Here is a 15,390-nt window from a genome sequence, read left to right on the forward strand (position 1 = left end):
GTTCTGGACTTGGCAGTTGGTCCAAGATGAAGTCTCATGCCATGTTGAAGATGGGAGCTGGGCCAGGGCTGGGGCAGGGATACTGGGACAGGCTCTGACCCTGGATGTCAGGCTAGCTCCAGCAGGTTGGGAGACTGCAAGGCTAGCTTGTACAGGCTTAGTAAGTTGGTTGGTAGAACAAGGCTAACTGGTTTTAACCTCCTGGGGAGAGAGATGGCCTTCTGGAAGATACACTGGCAGGGGATTCTGAAGTGTGGTGAGGGACACTTGTTATAATGTGAGTCTTGTTATAATCTTGATATTCGTCTATTTATTCCACAAATATTAGCAAGCACCTATTGAACATAAGTAAATCTCTAACATACACTTCTTCTTATGAGGATCTCATATATATATAGGGTCTTCCTTCAAAAATTCCCCCACATACTTCGGGTAATTATAAAGGCAGTGTTTATTAAAATAAATTTCATTTTCATTTAACAGCTATCAGCTATTAAAGTGTGTATACATTTATTTTGGGGGGACACACTATATGTGTCCAGCCTAAGTTTCTGCTATGGTGGCAGTGGCTCAGGGCTCTGGCGAGCAGGAAATGGCAGCTTCTAGGTCACTTCAGGCCTGTGCCCAGAATTGTGTCACTTCTGCCACATCGTGTCCATCAGAGCAGTGACAGGCCCACCCAGATTCAAGGGGTGGGAAACAGAGCTTCGCTCTCTAGGAAGGAGGGAGAAGGTGACATTTCAGGAAACGTCCTGCCTGAGGTGTGGTTGCAGTTGTCTTAAAGAGTTTAAATAGGGAAGTCTTCAGCACGCACTTACTTCTCTGCAGACCCCCTTAGGAGAATTCACCTGCATTGTTAGAGTTTAAAGGGCCCTGGTTTTTAACACACAGAGCCAGAGAGAACTGGAACACTCCCCCACCCCCCAAAGAAAAAAAACGAAACACTGGCCTCCTGGCCCCCAGACTGGGCCAACAGCTGTGGGACTTCCTCCAGAGGGACCTCTGTGTGCTCTGAGCAGTAGGAAGGTCTGGTGGAAAGATGGGTGTGTTGATTTCTTTAAAAAATTTCCATAATTTTGGTATTGCTCAAGTTGTTAAATATTTATTCGTATGTGTATTCATGAAATTTCCAGAAATGGCTAGGATCAAAGCCAATATGTTTTTGTTCTCTGTAAGTTAGTGCTTCCTGCCTCTGTATCCACAGTGATGTAGACATTTCCAGGTGAGCTTGGTGGTCAGCAATAGCCTAGGACGGGCCACAGATAAACCAAAAAGCATTAGATTTGGGGTCTGCACAGAGCCCTGACCCGAGGTTGTCTGTGTGACATGTGGCCTAGCTTGGGCAGCCAGAGAGGAGACCTGTTTAGCGATGATTAATATGTGAGTAATTGGGTTTTGTGTTCTTTTCGTGGAGGGAATGAAGCCAGGTGGGAGAAGTTCCCGTAGGCTGGTATTAACTGATGGGTATGTTACCCAGATGCACAGAACATGAGCAGAGGGTGTGGTTACTGATGCCTCATCTGCTGTCCCCTGTCTCTGCCCAAGCAGTCGCCCCTCCCCAGGTAGCCTCCCTGCCCCTGAGCAGGGGCTGTCCTCTCTGAACAGCCCAGTACACTTCAGCACAGGGGACAGCACATCTGTCCATTATTTGTTCTTTTCTCTGGTCTTTTCTACTAGGTTTTAAGCACCTGAGGAGCAGGACTCTATAGTAACAACAGCCTCTATTTATGATCTCCCCCTGAATCTTCCATTTTATAGATATTGCTTTAATATGTGCAAGAACCCTGCCTCACTTTGCTCAGGCTGCAGTAACAGCATACCAGACTGGGTGACTCACACAACCGAAATGTGTTTCTCACAGCTCTGGAGGCTAGAAGTCCAAGATCAAGGTGTTGGCAGGTCTGGTTTCTTCTGAGGCCTCTCTCCTAGTCTTGCAGATGGCCACCTTCTCACTATGTCCTTACATGGCATTTTCTCTATGTGTTTGCTTCCATGATGTCTCTGTGTGTGTCTTAACCTATTCTTATAATGACACCAGTCAGACTGGCTCAGGGTTCAAACTAACAATCTCATTTTATTTTAAATACTAGAGGCCCGGTACATGAAAATTCATGCACTGGATGGGGGCGGGCGTCCCTCTCACAGTCCAGGAACTCTCAGGGGTGGGAGGCGACCTGGTGATCAGGGGAAGGTGATGCCCCATCACACCTCTGCTGCTGCTACTGCCAGCAGTGTAAACCTTGGCCGGCCCTGGTTACCTGAGCCTTGGATGGCCCTGGGTGGCTGTAGGGCTGAGGGTACTGGGGAACTCCAGATACAAGCATGCAGAGTGGCCAGAACCGCCTGGTGGCAGGTCCAACTGTGTTGCAGCGCCTGCTTCCCCAGCAGGGCTGAGGGTACTGGGTGCCACCATCTTTGAGGGTGTGACAGTCAATTAGCATATTCCCTCATTTGCTGTGGGCATCACCATATTTGTGAGGGTGTGATGGTCAATTAGCATATCCCCTCTTTATGAGATAGGATGTTTTTATTCTTTTTAAAGTGAGAGGAAGGCAGAAGGGGAGAAAGAGAAACATTGATATGAGAGAGAGACATCAATCGGCTGCCTCCGACAGGCATCCCAACCAGGGATTGAGTTGCAAGCTGGACATGTGCCCCTGATGGGGAATTGAACCGGTGACCTTTTGGCACACGGGGTTTTGCTCTAACCAACTGAATCACACTGGCCAGGCTGATGGCATCACTTTAACTTAAACAGCTCTTTAGAGACCCTACCTCTAAGTACAGTCACATTCTGAGGCATTGGGCAGTAGGGCTAAATTTTGGGGGTACACAACTCAGCCCGTAACAAATCATAAAAGTTAACTATTGTCCTTGTTTCACACATGAGGACATTGAGGCTCACAGAGGAAAAGTAACTTGCCCCATGATGCTCAGTTAGTTGAGGACAGGGCTTACACATAGTAACTTTTCAACCCTACTTTCTCGGCCACATGGACAGTGATTCAGGTCTTGGTTCTGTGGTTTGCATGGTGTTCCACTCAGGACCCAGCACCTAGAAGACAATGTAACTCTTCGCTGAATGAATGCGCAGTGGGTGTGTGATGGAAGAACATTTGGAAGGCATTCCTCAAAGCCCAGCATCCAAAGGTGAAGGTCCTGGGGGACTTTCCTGGAAGATGTTGGTCCTTAACTTCTCATGCAGGCCATTCCAATCTGAACACAGCACCGTTAGTGTGTGGGTAGGAATCACATTGTAAAGCATTAACTATTCTTCTGGGCCATTTAGCTACTGCCTCCTCTCAAAACACTAAAAGCAATTACACGGTAATTAAGATAAATTACTTGAAACATTTTCATAGCAAAGTGGCCAATTTTGGTTTTCCCCTCACTAAATATTTAAATCCAGAGAGAGAGATCTTTCTAGTTCTTTAACCTTCTAGGACTTTCTGCTTATCTTCAGGGGGACCCTGGGCCAGCAGGTAGAGGCAGAGGGGAAAGAGGTTTGCATATTTAAGATGTGTGATCTGCACCAAGCCCCTTGAGCTAACTATCCCTCATCTTTTTCATGGTTTCCTCTAAGAATTCAACCAAAATCCAGGAGCTGCCACCTAATAACCACGGAGCCACACACCAGTGCAGCCCTGGGGGCCCCTCAGGAGATAATGCCGCTTCTCATCTCCGTCTCTGAGAGCCTTGCTCTGCCCATTGGAGAACCCACGGCAATATAAATACCAGAAGGCTGCCCTGAAAGCAGGCCTTGTTTCAGGCCCTCAGTCTGCACGAAGGCTCACTTGTCTGCCTCCTTCCCCAGTGGGGGTGGGCTGGATGTTTTGGAGCGTGGGAAGCCCTGGGGCCCTTCTGTGTTCCTGAGACCAAAAGGTAGGTAGGGTACAAAGCAGTAGGCTGTTCCTAGGGCTGCCAGAAACCAGTCTACCAGCAAACAACTCAGTCCCAGAGCAGCAGAAACCCCAAAACTGGGGAGGGAGGGTGAGGGAGGGTATAGGGATGGAGTTGTTGAGACATGGACAGCTGAGCCTGGCCTCTGCCCATCCATGAGCCCCAGCATCCCTGCTCCCTTGGCTTCTAGACTGGCAGCCATGCTTCATGCCCACCTTCTGCTGAAGTTGCCCCCAACCCTATCACTGTTGACCTAATCACTCAACCCAAAGGTCATCTGTCTCTACCCTCCCCAGCTCTTCAAGGGCTCATAGGAACACTCATTCTTGCCTTGGCAGTGGTGTGTGTGTGTGTGTGTGTGTGTGTGTGTGTGTCTGTGTCTGCACCTCCTGGGTTTCCCTTGGCCTTTTCTGTGTGACTTACTTTCTCCTTTTTCATTCCTCTTCCTATAAGATGATAGCGTCCTTCGCTTTGGTGCCCTGTGGCCTCTCTTATTCTCTCCTGCATTCATCTTTCCCCTAGTGGAGAAAGTCCCCCAGCTCTATGTGTGTGGCCTCTGGTTTCCTCTCTTGGTACAGTCTTGTGTTTTAGCTCCCTGCTAGATATTTCCACTGGGATGGACCTCAGACCTGACCAATTTGTGATTGACCTGCTCCTCTTCCTGCCTCTCCTATTGCTACTGGAGAAATGAGTGGGCCACATTTCCCCGTCGCTCATGGGAGAGGGGTTCTTGGGATGCTGCTGAAATAAGCATGTTTAGAGGCCCCCCTATGGGGGAGTGAGATGAGGTAAAAGACTATTTGGAGTTACGTTCCTTGGGTTTAAAAGGCCCATGCCCCTTAATCCAGTCTCTTAGAAAAGGAGCAGCTGTGGATTCGGCAAAGTTAGGAGCAGGGCCAGAGTCTCCGTTCCATGTTGCAGCGGGGTCCAGTTCAGCATCAGGCAAAGTCCATCAGCCCATTGTGTGGATCCCACATGGCTTGTTGGCCACGTGGGCAAAGGCAGGGTAATGCGCCCCCTGTGACAAGATTTTCAAGAGAACTAGAGGGCCAGGAGCCAAGAGAGTGAACTCCCTTTGTCTAGGAGTTCAAATATTTAGACTTTGCAGTGGCCACACCTATTCTGTCCACTGACTCATTCCCAGGTGTGGCTGACAGGTCAGCACCTTCCCCTTCAGACCTTACTGGGCGTGGGTCCAGCTGCCTCGGCCCAGTCCCTTCCTCCATTGGTCACCAGGGAACAGACTTGGAGAGTGTTAAATTTCTAGCAAATCGATAAATGGCATGTCTATAGTGTCTAGTCTTCCCTTTACTCCTTTCTTGTTAAATAATAACCAGGTCATTACAATGGTATCACTTTGCTGCTTTTCTAAGTGCCGGACTCCTCCTTCCCCGTGTTTTCTAGATCGCTTTTGGTGTCCAAGTCCTGTCAAATCTTTTACAATATTCCTTTGTCTGGGCTCTCTCCTGTTCTGATTACCACCCTGGTAGTCATTATGGTTTAGTAGGAAGAGCATGAGATTTGGGCCTGACAGCACCTTTTTTTGAGTGTGCCACCTTAAGCAAATCCCCAAACTTGTGCCTCCAATTCCTTATCTACAAAGTAGACACACACATGTGGACGGACAACCTTCTTGGCACACTCAGCTCACTGACCTCCTCACCAGAGAGCAGGATTTCTTTTCAGTGTTAGAGATATTTTGGGCTGAATAATCCTTTGTTGGGGGGACCATCTTGTGTGTTGTAGGATGTTTAGCAGCATTCTTGGCCTCTACCCACTAGAGGCCAGTAGCATGCCCTACCCCCAGTTGTGATCACTAAACATGTCTCCAAATACTGTCAAATGTGTCCTGGGAGTGAAATCACTCCAGTTGAGAACTAGTGGCATAGACTGATGCTGAGTCGGGGTTGGGGGTGACAAGCATGGCCCAGGTTTTCATGTCAGCCATAGGCTTTGGGAAGGATTGCCATGAAGAGACCCATAAATGCCCTTGGCCCTGGGTCTTGTCCCCACACTATTAACTTCTCTCTACTTTGGGAGATGCTGTCTTCAAGGAGAAGCCCTGAGTATGGATCCAGGCACAGATCACATCTGGAGGGCAGGGTAGAGGCATGGTCATGTGCCAGGCAGAATGGAGACAGTTCTAGAAAAGGATTTGTAACAAGTTGACCCGATGCCAATGCCAACTCCAGGATCTGGGCTCTTTACTTTCTTGCTGGCCAGAGAAAGGAAGGCTGGAATGGGAGAGAGGAGAAATAAGAGGGAGAGAAAGAGGAAGGAAAACTACTATTATGAGACAATTTACATAAGATCCCAAGCTCTTCCTTATGTCAGTCCCCAGCTTTAAGAAACATCCCACCATTTTACAGATGAAGAAACTGAGACCCAGAGACCTCTGTTTAACAAATTTCCATATCATCTATGACAGTGACATGAACGTGGATACTCCATAAAACTGTCATGGTGGTGCTCAGCCAGTCTGCCTCAATGGTTATGCGTCAACTTATAAACCAGGAAATTGTGGTTCAGTTCCTGGTCAGGGCACATGCCTGGGTTGCAGGCTCTATCCCCAGTGAGGGGCATGCAGGAGGCAGCCAATCAATGATTCTCTCTCATCATTGATGTTTCTACCTCTCCCTTCTCTGAAATCAATAAAAATATCTTTAAAAAACAACAGCTGTCATGGTGGTGCACTCTCCCTCAGCACACCCATGCCATTCCTCCTCCCTCAGGCACGCCACCTCTAAACTCCAAGGGACCCAGGAGATTTGCAACCAGGGGAGCAATGGGCGGTAGCAACTCCTCCTGGACGAATCCCCTGACCATGTCTCTGAGGCTCCCTTTTTCTCTGACTCCCCAGTGAGCTAAAGCAGCCCAACCTAGGCTCTTTTGTTGCTTCTTCTATGCTAAGCCCTTCCTTGTTTCACTGTCCCCAGCTTTAAGAAACTTCCCACCTAAGTGTGCTTTTGCTGTGGCCAATGCATTCTTACTTGTTTAGCTGAAAAAACAAAACAAAAAAACCCCCCAAACAAACAAACAAACAAAAATAAAAACATCACACAAAAAGCTGTCATGGTAAGAAGAATAAGATTCTGAAGTCAGAATACCTGCCTGGCCTTCAATCTCTTCTTTGTTCATGTCTCTCGGGACTAGCCAGTTCGAGTTGGTATCTGACTCTACTACCCTCCAAATTTAGGAAACAAGCAGATTATTAGAACAAGGTTAAAATAATATAGCTGGGAAACGCTGAAACTCGTTTGGCTCAGTGGTAGAGCGTCGGTCTGCGGACTGAAAGGTCCCAGGTTCGATTCCGGTCAGGGGCATGCACATTGGTTGCAGGCACATCCCCTGTAGGGGGTGTACAAGAGGCAGCCGGTCGATGTTTCTCTCTCATCGACGTTTCTAGCTCTCTATTTCTCCCCCTTCCTCTCTGTAAAAAATCAATAAAATAAAATATATTAAAAAAAAAAATAGCTGGGAACCAAATTCATCCTGGAAAAGTGGAGGTTAAGTGCCCCAGGGGCGGAGTGGGCTGGGGAGCTCAGCTAGAAGCAGCACAGATGATATTGGAAGGCATGGACAGGTTTTGCCGGGGTTTAATATTTTACAAATGGTATTTCCTGCCACAGAGCTGAACTAAATACCACACATGTTTGCGATTAACTGTATGGACTGCAGGACATATGTGTTAATAATACTTCCAGTGCATGCAGTGGGCCCTTCTCCTGTGAGCTAAGGTAAGACCTCTGCAAGCATTTTCATTTTACTTTTTTTTTTTCCCTTAGGGTTTTGTGTTGTCTTATGATTCCTTTCTGTTTCAAACTTTTTTAGTTTCCCCTTTAAGTGAAACTAAATGTATAGGAATGGTATTTTAAATATTTTCATAGCAAACCTTTCAGGAAATTCTTCATGGACGCGTTGTGCACCCTAGGCTTTCCCTGACTTTGGGTTTGTTTCCAGGCTACCCATCGCAGAAGGACAAGGGGGGTCACTTTTGCAGACATCAAACCAAACAAAACAACAGGGAGGCTTTGCCCGTGCAGCTCCAGGCTCGTTTCTGTGTGGCGGTTGAGGGGTCCAGCACTGGGGAGAGTGGGAGAATTCCTTCTCTGGGGGACAGCCAAGGAAACCACACACATACTGACGTGAAGACATTCTTTCTCTAGATTATGCAGCATTGTTATAGAGCAACAAAGTCACGGGCATAAAGGACTAAATTCAGCCCTCTGCAAAGGCGAGGGCGTTGCTGGGGTCCAGCTCTGTTCGTGACGCTTGCGTAGGAGGCAGCCCAACAATGACAGCTCTGGTGGGGCCGATGTCAGGAGGCTCCTGCTGAGGGTGGCGACGCTTCCCTGAGCTCTCTCTCTGCTGAGCACCCCTTTAGCATAGGTCTCCCCCAGCGTCTGGCAGATACAGAGAAGCCGGACCCTGGATTCATCCACAAGGTAACACGCTGAGGTGGGGACATAGTCGTCAGACGCAGATAATCTGGAATGCCGATTCAACAACCAAGTGCGTCTAATTCAATGTTGATAATCTGCAGGATAAGGTAGAACTTCATGTTTTTCCTTCCTTTGAAGGGTTTCTGGAGAAAAGCAAAGGGAAACTGCAAAGAACAGCGGAAGTGGACAACTGGGAATGGAGGGGGTTGGGAGTTGGCCCGGGAGGAAGGACAATGCAGGGAGTTACACAGCGTTTGGGGAATTAGGCTGCCAAGATTGCCACTCGAAGAGCGGCACATCAGTGCATTTGTTTGGCAGCAAGTCTGAAGGACTGTTCATCCCCAAGGGTGGGCTGTCCGGCTGATGCAGAGAGGAAGGGGCAGGGAATAGGGCAGGCTGAGTGACAAAAGCCTGTCTCGGAATTGACCCAATTTGATAATGAGCTGCTGTTGTTCTTGAGCCATCATGGGGAAAACTGTCCCAGAGTCTGCCTTTCCCAAGCCTGGGGGGTCCACGCAGCAGATACGTGTGGTGGGCTTCACGGAGAAGCAGGGCCTTCGCATGTGAGAACGAAATCCTTCCAGCGTAGGGAGTTCTTGGCTTCGGGAAATGGTGGCTTCTACCCCGGAGCTTCGTCCTTACTGAAGGGTGGAAAGTGCTTGGAAGTGGCAGTTAGGACACTGGCTCAGTCAGGCATCAGATCTCTTGGGACCTTTGGGGGTAATGATACCAAACAGACCTGGTCACAGTTACAGGTCTGCCTACCTTGGATGGGCGACTTCCGGCGAGTAGCTTAACCTCCTTGAGCCTTCTTTTCCTCTTCTACAAAACGATGATATCGTTACCTGACGTGGATGTGAGGGTTAAGTGCGGACAAGCGCTTAGCTTACCATGAGCACAGAGCGCTCGATAAATGTTTGTTGATGTAGTTAATCGAACAGAATACCTCCAATTTCTGCCCAACTCTAAAATTCAGTGATTCTTTGAACTGGGGAGGGCAGTATAGAGATTTACTTTATGGAGCACCCAATAGACCATTTAAAATGATTCAATCAAAATTGTATTGTGCTGCACACTCGTGTCAGACATTTGTGGGAAATGGTCTAATGAATGAGACGTGATCCCTTTCTGAAAAAAGCTTCACTCTGACTCTCTGGGAAGATATGAATTTTTTCTACGATAACATGAACATTTTTATCCCCAAGTTGTTTTTGGTGAGACCACATTTTCATACCACTGCAACTTATTCATAAGGCTTATTGCAAGTAATTTGCAGTATTATTAATATTTAAGATGTTGCTATTTGTGAAAGATTTCATTTTTTAAGACAATTTAGGATAAATTTATTGTAATTTCCATAATGCTTTTTAAGAATTCTCATATGATCTCTTAGGTGGAAGAAAGGGGTGGAATTCAGGAATTGTATGTAAGTGCAGCCTTTCTCATGCTGGTCGTGGCCTGGGCCCCTCCTTTGCTTATCCAACATCCAGCATAGGGAGTAAGTTATCATTTTAAGGCTTCCTAAATATTTTGGGGGTTGTAAAATTTTGGGTACATCCAAGAGAATGTGCTATGCTTCAGAATGCCACCTGGATGGGCCAGTGTGGCTCAGTGGTTGAGCATTGACCCATGAACCAGGAGGTTACAGTTTGATTCCCAGTCAGGGCACGTGCCTGGGCTGTGGGCTCCATCCCCAGTATGGGGTGTACAATAGGCAGCCGATCAAAGACTCTCTCATGGTTGATGTTTCTATCTCTCCCTCTCCCTTCCTCTCTGAAATCAATAAAAATACATATTAAAAAACCCCCAACAAAATGCCATTTGTCACGTATATTGGGGTAAGAAGTTGAAAACCCCAGTCTGCCTAGCTCCGTGTTATTCCCAGTGCGAGGAAGAATGGGCATTTACTTTCAGTTTAATCTTGAGTTCAGTGTATTCTGATGCTGCTTTGAAAACAGGAAGACGAAAAGGATGTCTAATAGTCTTAAGAGGAAGCAAACACTCCCTAGAAATTGATTTCTAGAAATTATTACCACGGTACGTTTTTCTTTTCTATGCCCCGCATTCAGTCTTAGTGTTTTGCCCTGTCTCTGAATTTCATCTGGAATTGTCTTCTACAAGTTTGCAGGATAATCTAGATCAACTGAAAACAGGGTGGGGTGGCATCCACCTCCCAGGGAAAAGCCAGGGAGTTGAACCAGAGGAATCTTTGCCTCAGAGGAAGGCCGCTGGGGACTTGGTGCCAGGAGCCCTGGGTTCCCAGCTCTGCACTCATTGGATCCTGGACTTTGGAGAAGGCTCTTAAATAGTGTGGCTCACCCTGGATTGTCATAAAATTTAAACAAGATGTTGTCTGGAAAAGGGCTCTGTAAATGGTAGAGCTCGGGGCTCCCTGGGAGGCACAGATGCATATTTAGATCCTACCCAAATTGCAGTGCAGAAAAAAGCAAAACAAATGAAAATCCCTGAGGTTAAATGGACGCTACTGCTCCAGTGTTTTTAAAAATCTATGTCTTGAAGTAGATGGGATGAATTTGCAGATGACTAAAAGAAGACACATTCTATATCTCTAGATTCCGATGTGGCCCCCTTCCCTGTTGCGGGTGGTAGGGGCGGGTTAGGAGGGAAGGAAAGCACTGAATAGAATCTATTCTAGTTGTTGACTTTGGGAAAGCTGTCTGGTTGCTGCTTTGAGACTAGACAAGAAAGATGAGGCCATAGAGAGGGAAGGGGTAAAAGGAGAGAAATGGAAATGAGTATAAAAAGGATTGATAATGAAGGGCAGCAAGAGAAATAGAGAAGAGGAGAATGAGGAGCACAACAGGAAAACAAACCTGCCTTTGACCTTGGAGCTGGAGTCTTAGCCACTCACTCCAGAGCAGCATCTCAGTCCTGCCTTTTAAATAGGGACAGAGATTTGGGCTCTCTTTGGCATCATACAGAATTTTGATTGGTTGCACTTAGTTCACATTACATTTGCTGAGTGCCTTCTGTGGAACAGTCTTGCAGAGGGAGAAGAGTATGGTTTGCATAGATTTTTTGTACTCAAGGTAGGAGAGGTTTTGCAAGGTGTGCTTTCCAAAGTTCAGGGGTCACTTAGAAAGTAATGGGATTGATTTTTCTATCTGGTTTATGGAAATCATTCCCCCCCCCTCCCCATAAGCATGAATCTAAAGAAACCAATATCACTGTTCCACATTTTGAAGCTACCCATGAGGAACGGATGAGGCAAAACGTTCGGGATAGATCAGAATAGGAGGCAGCCTGAAGCTGAATGATTTCTTCTCTTGGTTTTCACTTTTTTTCTTTTTTTTTAATAAACCAGACTAAAGTAAATATTTATATGATATTCTACCCTATCTGAAGAAGTATTTTGGCCGGATTCCTTCTGAAGAGGGTGAGATGGGATGGGTCGATAAATACTGCTGCTGATTTCCTGCCTCTGAGGCTCCTGGCAGGGTCCCTTGAAACACTGCTATTCCTGCCCCCAAGGAAACTCGTTTGCTGGCAACTCCAGCCCAAGGGCAGTGACAGTGAAATGCCCTCCAGAGAGCCAGCTGGCCAGGGCTGCCGCTCCACTGTGTGTTTTTGTGCCTTTAGGAATGTGCGGACTTAGCAAATGACAACACTGAGCGAGCCCTGTCCTCAGCTGAGCCCCAGGCCCTCGCTCTTCCTTTGTGTTGGCTCTTTTCCGAGCTTGAGTGATTGCATTGGTTGAGACTTCATTTTCCACAAGGGGAGGCAAGAAGGCGGGGGGGGAGGGAGAAAAATATGCCTTTCTCATGGCCTTTATTCCAGGAGTTTTTGAGTTTTCACACTAGTAGATCTTATGGAATTTTACTTTCTGTCAGTTTGGAAGTTTGGTCAAAAATCCCAGTGGTAACACAATTACTGCTTTTGAAAAAAAAAAAAAATTCAACTGGATGTCAACTACCATAGAGTTGTATTAGAATTGGAAAGAAACTCAGAGCTGATTCTAGTCTAATCACTGAATATCTGGAATGAGTGGCAGAGCAATGCCCAGTATTTGGGTTATACCCACCCCCAGGGGCAGTACTGTGTTCTGTATAGCTCTTCACCTCTGATGTCATTAGAATATTTTCAATAACTTACGTTGAGTTAGATTTGCATGAAGTGCCCTGTGTTCAAATTCAGGCTCTTTCAAGCTAGGTATATACCTGAGACAAATCCTATATAGTAAAGAGGTGATATGCAAATTGACTGTCACTCCAACACACAAGATGGCCGCCCCCATGTGATCAAAGATGGCCATCCCCATGTGAACACAAGGTGGCCGCTACGAGATGGCCAACAGGGGAGAGCAATTGTGGGTGATCAGGCCAGCAGGGGAGGGCAGTTGTGGGTGATCAGGTCAGCAGGGGAGAGCAGTTGTGGGTGATCAGGCCAGCAGGGGAGGACAGTTGGGAGGGACCAGGCCTGCAAGGGAGGGCAGTTAGAGGTGACTGGGACAGCAGGGGAGGGCAGTTAGGGGGAACCAGGCTGGCAAGAGATGGTAGTTAGGGTTTACTGGGCCAGTAGGGGAGGGCAGTTGGGGGTGACCAGGCTGCCAAGGGAGAGTAATTAGGGGTGACCGGGCCAGCAGGGGAGTAGTTAGGAGGTGATCAGACAGGCAGGCAGGTAGGCGAGTAGTTGGGAGCTAGCAGTCCTGGATTGTGAGAGGGACATCTGATTGCCCGTTTAGGCCAGATCCCATTGGGCCTCTAGTGATTACTTAAAAAACTTACTCACAAATGCTCCTAGCAGTATTATAATAAACAAAATATAGAAACAAACCAAATGTCCATCAACCAGTGAACAAAATATAGGATATTCTTTTTTTTTTTTTAAAATATATTTTATTGATTTTCTACAGGGAGGAAGGGAGAGGGATAGATAGCTAGAAACGTCGATGAGAGAGAAACATCGACCAGCTGCCTCTTGCACACCCCCCACTGGGGATGTGCCCTCAACCAATGTACATGCCCTTGACTGGAATCAAACCCGGGCGACCTTTCAGTCTGCAGACCGACGCTCTATCCACTGAGCCAAACCGGTTTCGGCAAAATATAGGATATTCTCACAATGAAATATTATTCAGCCACAAAAAGGAGTGAAGTACTGATTGATATGTGCTACTACATGGATGAGTTTTAAAAACATTATGCTAAGTGAAAGAAGCCAGACCCAAAAGGCCATAAGTTGTAGAGATTCTATTTATATGAGATGTCTATTCTAGGCAAATTCAGGAAAGTAAAGTAGTTCAGTGGTTTCCAGGACCTGGGAGAGGAAGAAAATGAGGAGTGACTGTGAGTAGGTGCAGTTTATTTGGGAGGAGCGTGATAAAAATGTTCTGGGCTTTGGTAGTGGTGATGTACAATTCTGTGAATGTCCTAAATACCACTGAATTGTCTTTTCTTTTTTCTTTAAAGAGTGAATTTTATATATGAGTCGTATGTCAATAAAACTGTTATTTTAAAAAAATCTTAGATTTGCCTTTTAATCAGCTGGAGTATTTTAGGCAATGACTCAACCCAAGTAATCTCTGCTATGAAATGGGAATAACGATGTACATCTCTCAGGATTGTTTTCATAAATGAGACCATGAATTTGAAAATGCTTCTAAAGTGTAAACATCACATATTTTGGGGCTGAAAGAGGGTTATAAGTTCATTATTAATTATCTCTTCCTTCTGTGTTTTCTAGAGCACTAACAGGGTCTGGCTACATAACAATTATTCAAATAAAGACTTTTTGAAGTGATTAAAAAATGTTGCAGTGAATAAAAAAAATTCTCAAATTTTTCATTGTGAAACAGTACACCATGTTATTCCAGCAGCAGCCTCATACCTCTTATGTTTACCACAACTCTTGATTGCACCATTTTCTCTTGTGCTTGATTTAATCTCATGTTGTTTTGTTACAATAACATGCCCTACAGACTTGTAGCCTAGGAGCAATAGGCTCTACCATATAGCCTAGGTGTATGGTAGGCTATAACATCTAAGTCTGTGTAAGTACAATCTAAGATGTTCACACAACAATGAAACTGCCTAATGGCAAATTTCTCAGCATGTATCCCCATTGTTAAGCAGTGCACGATGTAGACAAATTTATACAAGCAGAGAGTAGAGTGATGGTTGCCAGGGGCTGGGAGGAGAGGGAAAGGGGTATTGCTGTTCAATGGGGATGGAGTTTTAGCCATGCCAATAAAAAAAGTTCGAGAGATCTGTTGTACAACAATGTGCATATTGGTAGCAATACTCTACCCCTTAAAAATTCAGTCTTCTCACTAATTATAGTATAGGTCAGTTCAGATTTCCTATTTCTTTATCATTGGATCTTGGTAGACATTATGTTTCTAGGAATTTATCCATTTCTACTGGGTTAATCAATTTGTTGGCCCATAATTATTCACATAGTCTCTTCCAATAAATTAAAAAAAAATTTTCTGTGACATTAGTTGTAATGTCTCCTCTTTCACTTGTGATTTTATTTAAGTCCAGCTAAGATTTGTCATTTTGTTGATTTAAAAAAAAAATGTGACTCTTAGTTTTGTTGATATTTTTTCTATTTTCTATTGCCAATATCATTTACTTCTGCTCTAATCTTTATTTGTTCCTTCCTGCTAACTTAGGGCTTAGTTCTTGTTTGTTTGTTTTTTAGTTCTTTGAACTATAAAGTTAGGCTGTTTATTTGAGATCTTTTAAGAAAATGTAGGCATTTACCAGCATAAATTCCCCTCTTAGCACCACTTTTGCTGTATACCGTAAGTTTTGGTATGTTGTGTTTTAATTTTTGTTTCAAGATATTTTCTAATTTTGTTTTTTATTTCTTTGACCCATTGTGTATTGTTTAATTTCTACATATTTGTGAATTTTTTAGTTTTCCTTCTGCTATTGCTTTCCACTTTCTTCTATTGTGGTGGAAAAGATACCTGTGTGATTTCAATCTTAAATTTGTTGAGACTTGTTTTGTGACCTAACCTGTGATCTATCCTAGAGAATGTTCTGTATGTGCTTGAGAAGAATGTGTATTTTACTGTTGTTAT

General features: G+C 45.5%; 1 protein-coding gene across 2 annotated transcripts in view; it reads left to right on the forward strand.

The window, feature by feature from the left end:
- The window catches only part of LOC311631188 (stonin-1-like), a 41,818-nt gene that overhangs the window by 12,430 nt on the left and 13,998 nt on the right, over positions 1–15,390 (forward strand). The window contains exon 2 of one of the 2 annotated variants that reach the window (XM_084901007.1): positions 7,530–7,637. The exons of the other annotated variant lie outside the window; for it this stretch is intronic. The gene's annotated coding sequence lies outside the window, so the exon portion shown is untranslated. The remainder of the gene's footprint in view (positions 1–7,529; positions 7,638–15,390) is intronic. 2 annotated transcript variants of the gene reach the window in all.

This window comes from Pipistrellus hanaki (genome assembly GCF_964339955.1).
Source record: "Pipistrellus hanaki genome assembly, chromosome: 12".
Taxonomy (NCBI): domain Eukaryota; kingdom Metazoa; phylum Chordata; class Mammalia; order Chiroptera; family Vespertilionidae; genus Pipistrellus; species Pipistrellus hanaki.